Genomic DNA, 10,954 nt, shown 5'->3' on the forward strand with positions numbered 1-10,954 from the left:
GCCCACCCCACGCACGCAAACTCGGGCTCGGTGGCTCGCGCCGCTGGGGCCGCTCGGAGCGCGGTGGGCCTGATTGGGCGGTGCCAGAGGCCCCGCCTCTATGCAAATGAAGCAGGGACCGCCTCTATGTGACCGAAGGACACGCCTCTATGCAAATACAGGAGGACACGCCTCTATGCAGATGCAGGGGGACACGCCTCTATACAAATACAGGAGGACACGCCTCTATGCAAATGAAGCAGGGGCTGCCTCTATGTGAACGAAGGACACGCCTCTATGCAAATAAGGAGGACACGCCTCTATGCAGATGCAGGGGGACACGCCTCTATGCAAATATAGGGGAGGACATGCCTCTATGCAAATACAGGAGGACACGCCTCTATGCAAATGAAGCAGGGGCCGCCTCTATGTGAACGAAGGACACGCCTCTATGCAAATACAGGAGGACACGCCTCTATGCAAATACGGGGGGGGTCATGTCTCTATGCAAATACAGGAGGACACGCCTCTATGCAAATACAGGGGGGGACATGCCTATATGCAAATACAGGAGGACACGCCTCTATGCAAATATAGGGGGACACACCCTCTACTTAAATTACTCCGACAGACAGCCGCGGCCGGTGGCCCGGCTGCCCGGCGTGAGGGACAGGGCCGAGGGGCTGGGCGCCCGCCCTCTGCCAGGGGCAGGGGGCGGCACGAGATCGGGCCGGGCTGGGGTATTGGCTTGGCGGAACGAGCTGCGGGCCCGCGCAGAGGCCCAGCGGGTGGCCGCCAGGACCCGGCGGCGCGGGGTCCCGGGGTCCCGGGGTCCCGGGACGGCGCCGCGGGGCAGACGCGCGAGCCTGGAAAGTGCTGGTGGAGCGGCCGCTTCAAACCCGGGAAAGGTTTTTCAGTCAAAGGGCTTGGGGCAGCTGGCCGGCCATTTGGAAAAATAGAAGTTGGTTCCCTTCCTTCTGTACACCATAATAAAATCCAGATGGGTTTAACTTTCAAGTCTAAAAAACAAAGATACTGAAAAGTCGATGAATGTTTTTACAATCTGCCCCACAATAAACCTGAACATTGAAGGAAAAGAATGACAGACTCGGCTCCCAGATTTAAAACGTATTTTAAAATTAAAAGGCAAGCTGGACAGGTGTCTGTGACATTCTGAAATTAAGTCTAATTCATGTAATTATAAAATTGTCCACAGATAAATAAGGAAAAGGCAATGATCTATGGGAAAATTGGCAAGGACAGCAGTAGCAAGCCAAAGAAGAAATGCTACTCGGCTGACGCCAGATTGCCCGAGCCGCCGGGTCATTAGAGAAGACCAATGCAAGAGAGACATCTTCACCTGCCGCACTGTCGGACGTGTAAAGGATTGATCCCGTGCTGAAGGTGTGAGAGAACTGGCAGTTTTTAGAAAGAACTTTTTGAAAACCAGTTTGGCAACCATATCCAACCAAAACCAGAAACAAAAACAAAAATCACACCCAGCAATTCCTTTTCCAAGGTTAGGATTGCATTCGAATCGACAGATTAGGTTAGGAAAGCTGATATCTTGAAAACATTGAGCATTCCTGTGTGTCTCTCATTCCCAGGCACTATGTTTTGGAATCTTTGTTACGGCAGTACAGCCGGGCTCAGACTAAGACGGGAGAGGCCAGGTGTGACCCCGTCCCACCCCTCTGCTCCATCTTCTCTTCATATGCAGTGGGCAGGGGCTAAGGCCGCCCCCCACCCCAGGACACACACTCCAAGAGGCTGGGCTTGTGGCCCCAGGAGGGAAGGGGCCGCTCCCAGGGCCTCTGTAAGGAGTGGGAGCCTAGTTCTCATCTGTGAGTTCCACCTCTCTATCCCTGGAAACTATTTTCTTTCTTTTTAACGTCCTCCGTCTCCATCTGGAGCAAAGGCAGCTTTTAGTGACATCACACTTGAATACTTAAAACACTGGGTTACTTGCAAAAATGAGGAACGCAGGGCCTTCCACAGGTGCAGGGAGGTTTGTGAGGGGGAAGGGTGACCCTCAGTGACTACTGAATGGAGGCCTGGGCACCAGCAGGCAAGGCCACAGCGTTGATGGGTGGCATGTTCTCCTCCCTGCCCTCTGTGGGCCACCACAGTCTGACCAGCTAAGAAGTGGAGAATTCAGCCCTCTTTCCCATAAACCTGGCTCAGGGTTCCAAGATGCCTAAGTCCCCAGCCTACTGTTCCCCACGTTGAAACCACCCCCAAAAAAGTCAGACAGGCCGCACAGATGGCCTCCTGGCTGGCCCTTTCCGCTGTCCTGGGGGTGGCAGTCCTCGTTCTGTGAGTGGCTGTCTCATATCGTGTTGTGGATTAGTTTTATCCGAATGCATGAGCTTGCATTTTTCCAAAATGAATCTCATCTGGCTATTTCTCGTTCCCATTTCCAGCTCCAAGAGGTCCCTGGCAGTCATCTTTCCATCCTCATGGCCTTCATGGAGCACCTTCCATGAAGGTCACTTCAGTGCCCTTCACACCTGTCCTTGGCCGGTGGGGCCAGGACCCTGCTGTATCTGTCTGCCTCCCGCCCCCCCAGCGGTGGTCCTGGCTCCTGTGGGCTGCTCGTGGCCAGACAACTAATGCTGCCGGACACTGCCGAGGGCCGCCGGCCTTGGTGCACCAGCCACCAGCGCGGGCCTGGTCCTCCTGAGCTCTCCACACCACCGGGTGTGGGCTGCCTGGTGGAGCAGTCAGCTCAGACTGACGCAATGAAACACCACACATTGGGCGGTTTCAACAACAAATATTTTTCACAGTTTCAGAGACGGAAGTCCAGGACCAGGGTGCCGACAAGGGTGATCTCATTCTGAGGCCAACTCACGTGGCTTGTAGGTGGCTGCCATCTCACTCACACGGCCTCTTCGTGCGCATGTGCAGAGACAGAGCCGGCTCCCTTCCCCTTGAAAAGCCACCAAGCCTATTGAGTTAGGACCCCCGCCCCACTGACCTCATTTAATCTGTTACCTCCTACAAGCTCCATCTCCAAATACTGTCGCGTTGGGAGTTCAGGCTCAACACGTGAATTTGGGGGACGCAATTTAGCCCCTAAAGCCTGGCGTGTTTGTGTCCCGTGGCTGCTGTAACAGATTACCACAGACTGGGTGGCTTAAAGCAACAGAAACTTATTCCCTCCCCGTGTAGAGGCCAGAGGTCTGTCAAAGGGCCTCAAATGACAGTGCTCTGTTGAAGTCTGCTTCGGTCAACAGTGGGACAGGACAAAGAGGCCACCCAGTCCTTTCGCCAGTCCTGAGGGGCGGGGTGACTGCCCACCCCCGCACACACTCCCAGGGTGTGACTGCCCTTCCCCTCCCCCATCAGTCACCCCAATCCCCACTGCACAGTCCACAGCCCTGGTTTCGGGAATGTGTGGCCAGCTGTCTGCAGAGCGGGCCCATGCTGGCCGGCCCCTCCCGGCCCACTTCCTTGGTAACTGCTCTTCCAGAGCCCCTCTCAAAACCCCACTCCAGTTCCCAGCCAGTGGCCTCGCGGGCTCCTCCCTCATCATGTCTGGGTTCAGGTCTGGTGGGCCCTGCGCCAGCACCCCAGGGCCCCTTGCCTTTCTTGTCTACACTCAGCTGACCTGCCCAGGCCTCACACTGGCCTGTCCTTCTGAAGTCCCTTCGGCTGCTCCCCTGCAGCAGGGTCTTCTGGGCCCTGGCACGTGCAGTGCCCTCTGCCCAGACACTGTCCCTTCCCTGTGGTGAGTTGCCTGACTCATCTCACTCGCTCCTCCAGGAAGTCTGTGCTGGTCCCCAAGCCCAGGCTGGGCCTCCTGTGTGTCCCCCAGCCCTGTGGGCTATAGCATCTGTCTCTTCTGTGCAGAGAAGGCTGCCAGGGGCTTGGGGGGCAGCGCCCACACACGATGCCGGCCCATGAATGTTTGCTGACTGCGTAAGCCGTCCTGGCATGGAATGTATGCATCTGACTGTCAGGCCCTCAGCAAGTGCCTCTTAGCAGGAGGTGCCCCCATGCCCATGGGGAGACTGTGAGGGGCCAGGGCGTCCCGGGCCCGGTGAGAGGGCCAGGTACAGAGATAGCTGCCTGGGGCCGCCAGGCAGAAGAACGAGCTTGGCGATTGAGAGGAGGGTAGAGAGAGAGGGCAGCTAGGGCTTCGCACTGGGACTCTGGGTGCCGCAGTGGCCCTGGGCACCCTGGCGCTCTCTCCAACAGCAGGAGCCGTGCAGCTGGGGGTGCGCACCTGCCAGCAGCTGCCTCCTCCTGTGGGACAGGTCGTCCGCTTCTCGGTTCTGTCGGCAGGGCTTCTGTCCCAGGTGTGAAGACAAACGCGAGAGTGTGATCCCTAACTCACAACCCGTTATAAAAGTTGCTAATCTCACAATTTCTTTCTTATTCTTATAGTTTTTTAGGGGGATTTCAGGTTTTTACATCTTCCTCTACTAGAAAATGGTAATCTTACCGAACATGAAAAAATATCATCTGTAGCAAAGACTGTAAATTATTCCTCAATATCTAGTATCTCCTTCATCAGTAACAGAGCTCCTGGCACAGCTGGCAAAGGCCACACTTCCAGCTTCCCTCCAGCTGGGTGGGGCCTGCGACTGAGTTCTGGCAAAGGCCAATGAAAAAAACTTGGAGCTTTGTGTGAGCTTCTAGAAAGTGTTCTTAGAGATCGTGCTCTACTGTCGTTTTCCTCCTTTCTGCTGGCTGGGATGATGCGAAGATGATGGGATGTCGAGCAGCTATTTTGCACCATGAGATGGGAGCCATATGTTGAAAGTAAGGGAGCAACGCAATGAAAGGAGCCAGGACCTCCAAGGGCCGGTAGGCTGCCCTACCAGCTCTGGACTGCTTACCTCTGGATTTTGTTTACATGAGCATATAAATTTCTATTTTATTTTAGCCATTGTTACGTTGGGTTGTCCATCACTCGCAGCTGACCCTGATCTCAACTGATAAGCGGAAGTTGCAGGTTCTGGGCTGTAAATCAGTTGTCCCTTAGTGGAGACACAGGACCTCTCTGCTGAGATGATTCAACTCTGAGTCTCTAGGTATTAGACCAAGTTTCTTTTTCATTAAACTTTTACTTGCTATGTTATGGAGCTCTGAAACCTGTCTTTGAAGGAGATTTTACGTTTTAGAGACTGCATCCTCTCCAGAAGTGCTGCAGGGCCGGCAGTGCCCCGTCCACCACCCTCTCAGCCCGGCCATGCTCCATGCTGGCCCGCCCACCCTCCTGTCTGCACGGCTCCCACTGGCCCCAAGGCCTATCTGTCTCACAAGATCCTGCTAAGGTGTTTATCTCGTATTTGCCACATTACAGGTATTTACTCAGGGCATGTACGTGTCAGGCACATCTCTGAACAAGGGTTTGGGGGATTCAGTAGTCAACATCATGGACCCCAATCCTTGGCCCTGCGAAGCCAGCACCGTTGGTAGGGAGATGTGATACACATGCCAGGTGAGTGTTAACTAACGTGAGTGACCAGCCTCCCGACTCAGTGGACTAGAACCGTCACACGCCTGCCCATCGTCCACGTAGGCAGCTCAGCCCGTCTGACCTGGCACAGCTGGTCCCCCGCATCCCGCTGGCAGGGGTGGCCAGTGTCAAGTGGCCTCAGCTTTGCCCCCAGCAGCCTCGTCCTCTAGCAGGCTACACCCAGCTGTGCTCTCGTGGTTCTGGAAGCGGGGAGGAGGGGAGTGGGGACTCTGCAAGCATTTTTTCAAGCCTTTCCAAGAACCAAGTTTGTTCTCATCCCACTGTCTACAGCGGTCACACCACCAAGCCTGCAGCAGAATGGGCAGGGCCTACAAAGGGCAAAGGGCACGGGCACAGGATGGCCACTTAACTGGAATATTGATGCCGTCAGTGTGCCCCAATATGTCACAAATAAAGTGAGGAGGGCGCAGTGGTCCTTTCGGCACATGTGGGGAGGGCTGGGGCTTAATGTAGGACGGTTGGAGAGGCTCTGAGAGCAGGTGGCTCTGAGTGAAGCCCAAAGGCGTGGTGTCTGAGGAGAGGTCACTCTTGGCCCGCAGCAGGATGTGCCACTGAGTCGGTGAGAGCCCTCTCGCCTAAACCTGGACCGTGCAGTGTTAGTCTGGGTGCCAGCAAAGGTCTTCTTGGGGCTACTACAGCACCTTGCTTCCTGAAGGCCCCGTGGACAGGCTGGCTGTCCCAGGCTTGGCACCTCCAGAGTCACATACCCCGCTCACAGCCATAGCACACCTCAGGAAGGAGCCTGTGCAGGGTCCTGGGGCACCCACTCCTTCATGAGGCTGGCCCCCACTTCCCCAGCCCTAAGGCCGCCTCACAGCTGGCGGGGGGGCCGCGGGCTGCTGCTGCCATGCTCAGCTGCAGCGGATGGGAGCAAGACACGGGCCGGAGGTCAGCCGCCTGGTCCACGGGCTGTCTGGGGAACACTGGGAGCCGAATGCAGGCTGAGGTTCTGGGGTGTGGAGGGGTCTGGGCAGACAGCAGACATAGTGGCATCTACGTTTCTCAGCTGGCTGGCTGGGATCAGCGTGTCTCTTCCGGAGACGCCCCCACAGGTTGCACCCAGAAAGAGTTTGACCCGCCGTCTGGGCGTTTCAAGCCCCCTCAGTGGACACACACGAGCCACCACAGCGGCTCTGAACGACAGTGGTTTCTCAGCTCTGCCCACACCAGGACAACTTCCATGAGGGTCTGACACGGGAAACGTAGTGCTCACGTCTGTCCCCCACCCAGGACGCCCAGGGTCGGGGACAGACCTGCCTGGATATTTCTCACAGCTTTTAAAAGTAGAAACAAAGTCAAATCAGCTTGAAAAATACAAAGAGCTACATCTAACAGCTTCCCGTTATTGAAGACTTAAGATTTTTCAGACATGACTTTCTCGGTGAGATCTCGTGCTGCTTCACAAGGTTATGTTATTGTCACCCCAGTGTCCAGAAGAGAGAAACTGCGGCTCCCAAAAGGTTCACTCCCCGACTAGGGGCTGCAGTTTCTTTCCCAGGGTTTTGTCTGCCTCTATGTCACCGTCAGCATAATTTAAGGAGAAGCCAACACTTTTTTGCGACCAAAGTTCTCAGTCCTTTCTCCTACAGCCTCTGCTTGGAAAAAATTCCCCAGCGGAGAACATGAGCACAGATCCCTGTGTGCTGCGACTAGCTGGGTGTCTCCTGTAAGACCCACGCCTGAGTCCTTGGGAGCACACGGAGAAGAAAATGTGACGTTGTTCCCAGCAGACCCGGTTGGGAGCTGGACTGCTTACTTTCCCCTGGGACCTGACACTGGCTGGCGTCACAGTGTGTTCCCACATGCCCTCCAGCCTGCGGACACAGGATTACTCGGCACTGGAAGCCGCCCCGTCCCCTGAGCCCGTCAGCCCGCTCCCCACGGTGCGGTGATCCCAGTCTCCCCAGGGGCTGGTTCTGTGGTGAGTGGAAGGAATTTGGGTGAACTCTGCTCACTCAGCAGTCCAGGCGGGGGGAGCTGGGCGGGGCCGTCGGACTGTGGAAAATCACATGAGACTTTCAACTTGTTGGAAACCCAGAAAATTGTTCTGCCAGTTGTGCACACGGCCAGTGTCTGGGACACCCTAGGTTCCATGGCTCTGGGAACCACCTCCTGTGGGCCGAGCCACCTAACTCCTGGTGACGTCCAGACTGCAGACATTGGGTTTCGAGAGGGAGGGAGGAGCAGAGGGACAGGCCAGGCCTGGGCCCCTCTCCCTTGGTCCCTGGACTGGGGGTGGAGTGGCTGGCGTCTGAGCCTGGAGCCTGCTGTCCAGAGCCAGGCTCCCCAGGTCTTCCCGTCAGACCACTGTGCCGAGGCTCCGAGCACCTGGCAGGGTGTCCTCCGGGTCTCCCAGGCCCTGTCGCTCCTGCTCATCCCTGTCCCTGTGTCCTGCAGCTGCCCCAGCTAGAACTGGGCCACACTGGTCCTGTGGTTGGTGACCCTGTGGCCTGATGGCCAGAGTCCAGGGAGCCTGGACACAAAGAGCATTCGGTCTCAGACACGTCACTTCTCCCTGGGCCTCAGTTTCCATACTCAGAAATGGGGGAGATGGGCACATACCCAGCAAGCATTAAGCACTGCCCAACCTGCCACCCATGTGCCAAGACCTGGCTCGGTGACTGGCATGAACAGTCTCTCCTCAGGGCTGGACTCACTCCCTGGTACCCTCTATCCCCACATCCAGTTGCTGACTTCCTGTTCCCCCAGGCCTGACCGTCTGTCCAGTGACCCACTGCACTGTCGGGTTCCTCCAAGAACTCCCCTCCCCCACTCTGGAAGCAGCAAGGATAGGCCTACCTGGGGGGCTGTCCCCTTTCTCCCCGTCAGGCCCAGTCCTGCTACCCGCCTCCGCCATAGACCCTTACTGGGGGGAGGGAAAGGGCCAGGGCTCTCTTAGGAAGCTGGAGGGGGCGCTCTAGGGTGTCCAGCAGACCCCAGACTAGCTCATGCGTGTCCTCGGACATGGACACGGGTGTCCTGCCTGCTAGCAGGGGGCACTGGCCCCCAGAACAGGGAGCAGCAGCCGCAGGAGCACACGAGCCTCTTGCTGTTGACCTTTCGGTTCTGAGGCTGCGCTTCTCAGCAGACGGGTCTCCGGCTGAGCCCTTGGCTGCATCTCCACACCCAGGAAGAGCCCCGCCCATCGAGGGGGCATTCCACCTGACATGGACACCAGTCGCCTGTCCTCTCCCCAGCCCAGACCCTTAGGGGCGACGGGCCCCTCACTCCCTGGCCCTCCAGCCCAGCGCCCGAGGCCTTTGCTCAAGTTCCTGTCGGTGACTCACTACGGCTGTCGAAAAGGTCCTTTCTAGTCCTTATTTTTTTCTGGCTTCTATTTTCCCTGGCAGAGACTGTTGGGCCCAAATCCGATCCATGTGTGAGCCAGCTGAAGGCGCCTCTGCGGGAAGTGACGCCTCACAGCCGCCCCCCACCTTGGGCCTCTCTGCTTGACACACTCGACGGAGGGCAACAGGGCAAATTCCAAGACAACATTTCCAGAAGGATGATTCAGAGGCTTGCAGAGGACATTTGTGGGTAAACGCTTGCTGCATCATCCTGCTGCCAGGAGCAGCCTGGGGACACATGGCAGGGCGCAGAATAGGCAGGAACAAGGGTGTCTGATGAGGGGGACGATGGGGCTGGAGTTGAGATCTGCGCAGCACAAGCGGGACCCGCTGACCAGCATCACGAGGGCTGGGGAGACAGGTGAGGAGCAGGGAGGTGACGCTGTGATCAGATGGCCAGAGCTGGATGGGACCCTAGGACCCAGGTTGTGACACAGCCCCACTGCCCGCTTAGGTATGTGCGAGGCTGAGCCACTGGGAGACAAAGGAAGGCCCTTGGGCGAGAGACGAGGAGACCAAGGCTTCCAGGGTCCTGCTCCCGTCCGAGCTGAGCCGGCTGCCCCCACAGTGCCCCCCGGCCGCTGCCTGCTGAGGCAGGGTGTGCACAGGGCCCAGGTGAGCCCTGACCTGTGCTTCCTCTTCCCTTTAACCCAGGCTCCCAATTTTGCCTGTCAGCCGCCCCAGGTGCTCCTGGGTTTCCCACCTGACCACTTCACTGGGCAGAACCCTTGTGGAGCTTGGCTGGGGGCTGACTGCCACGTGGTTGCTTCTCTTGGCTTCCTCATTCCTTCAAGGAAGAATGATCTGGGAGCTCTGGCCTTAGGCGTGAGGCCCATCTGGGGCCCTTCAGGCGGCCCTATGGAAACTCCAGGCATACACACCGCGATGCCCAGTGCCGGTGCCCACGCAGACGTGACTGATCCCGAGAGTCTGATCCTTCCCGCACCCATGCGGACGTTACTGACAGATCCTGGGAGTCTGGGACTCACCCAGTCTGTATTCCACTGAGCCCACATGGTGGCTGGAGCTACGGCAGCCTCCGTTTCTAAAAACTGGGTTCCGGTCAGAGGAAAGGAAGGAGAGAATGGCCATCCACGTTGGGGTGGGGGGGTCCCTAGACACAAGGCAGTGTTCACTGTGTGGAACAGTAAGAGAAATGGGCGGTGGACCTGACCTCAGACATCTGTGCCTCCGGTGTAGGTGGTGTAGGTGGCGGGTCTGGCACCCAGCTTCGTTGGGCTGAAGGCACACGGCTCCCCCCGGCTGGTCCACGTCCTCGAGGGCAGTGTGTGGTCTCCTGTGCCCTGTGTCTTCCCCATAGAGCTGGGCTCCCCCGTGCTGACCGTGAAACCATCTCTTGATCTAACCTGGCATTACCCGAGGCAGTGCCCCGCTCAAGACAGGCCAGACAAAGCGAGTTGCTGCCTCCCACCTCCTTGCCAGGTTCTTAACCTGGGGTCCAGGCACCCTCCCTAGGCTGCCAGGAGTGCAGGGCTGGGCAAGAAAGCCTTGAACTTGTACGGAAATCGCTGTGTGAGTGCCGAGTCCCTCCACTCGCAGCCAGCCATTCCTGTGGATACACACGCAGCTTAGTAAGATGAGTCTCCTCCCTCCTCCCCCTCTGCCCTGGTGCCGGAACCTGGGAGGGGAGGGGCGACCTGACTTGGGGGCGCCTACCCCAGCAGAGCAGTTGTCCTGCCCTGAGGCAGCTCTGCACCTGCCCCCATTAGAGACTGGGTCCCCAAATGCAGTGCCTCCCCTGGGGAGCAGCACTGGCCAGCTGGCGTCCTGGACCTGGGCAGTTGGCTGCCCGACTGAATGACGGTTGGGCACAGCCCAGGGCTGCCAGACGCAGGGAAGGGCGGGTTGGCCAGGCGCCCTCCCAGACCCTCTGCTGGTGGCGGTGGGGAGGGTCCCGGGGGCCAGAGCCCGCGGCTTGGCTCCGTTCCCAGGATTCCCGGGCCCCTCGGGCAGGCTCAGTGGCACCTCGCCTCCGGATCCCGCTGGCCTGCGGGCGGTGCCGCGGGTGAGCCGGGCGGGGGCGTCATTCCCCTGGGACCCGCACCCTTAGGCCCTCCCATCCGCTCCGGCCCGGGACGCCGCCCCGGTCCCACTTCGGGAAGTGCCAGGCGCGCAG

The 10,954-nt window shown here is 58.2% G+C and overlaps 1 long non-coding RNA gene across 1 annotated transcript; it reads left to right on the forward strand.

Moving 5' to 3' along the window:
• Positions 1–7,236: 7,236 nt before the first annotated feature.
• LOC105308744 lies at positions 7,237–9,844 on the forward strand. The gene is made up of 4 exons (XR_002778121.1): positions 7,237–7,391; positions 8,821–9,178; positions 9,272–9,432; positions 9,612–9,844. It is a non-coding gene; the product is annotated as an uncharacterized LOC105308744 (long non-coding RNA).
• Positions 9,845–10,954: the final 1,110 nt, after the last annotated feature.

Source organism: Pteropus vampyrus, unplaced genomic scaffold (assembly GCF_000151845.1).
Source record: "Pteropus vampyrus isolate Shadow unplaced genomic scaffold, Pvam_2.0 Scaffold620, whole genome shotgun sequence".
Lineage (NCBI taxonomy): Eukaryota > Metazoa > Chordata > Mammalia > Chiroptera > Pteropodidae > Pteropus > Pteropus vampyrus.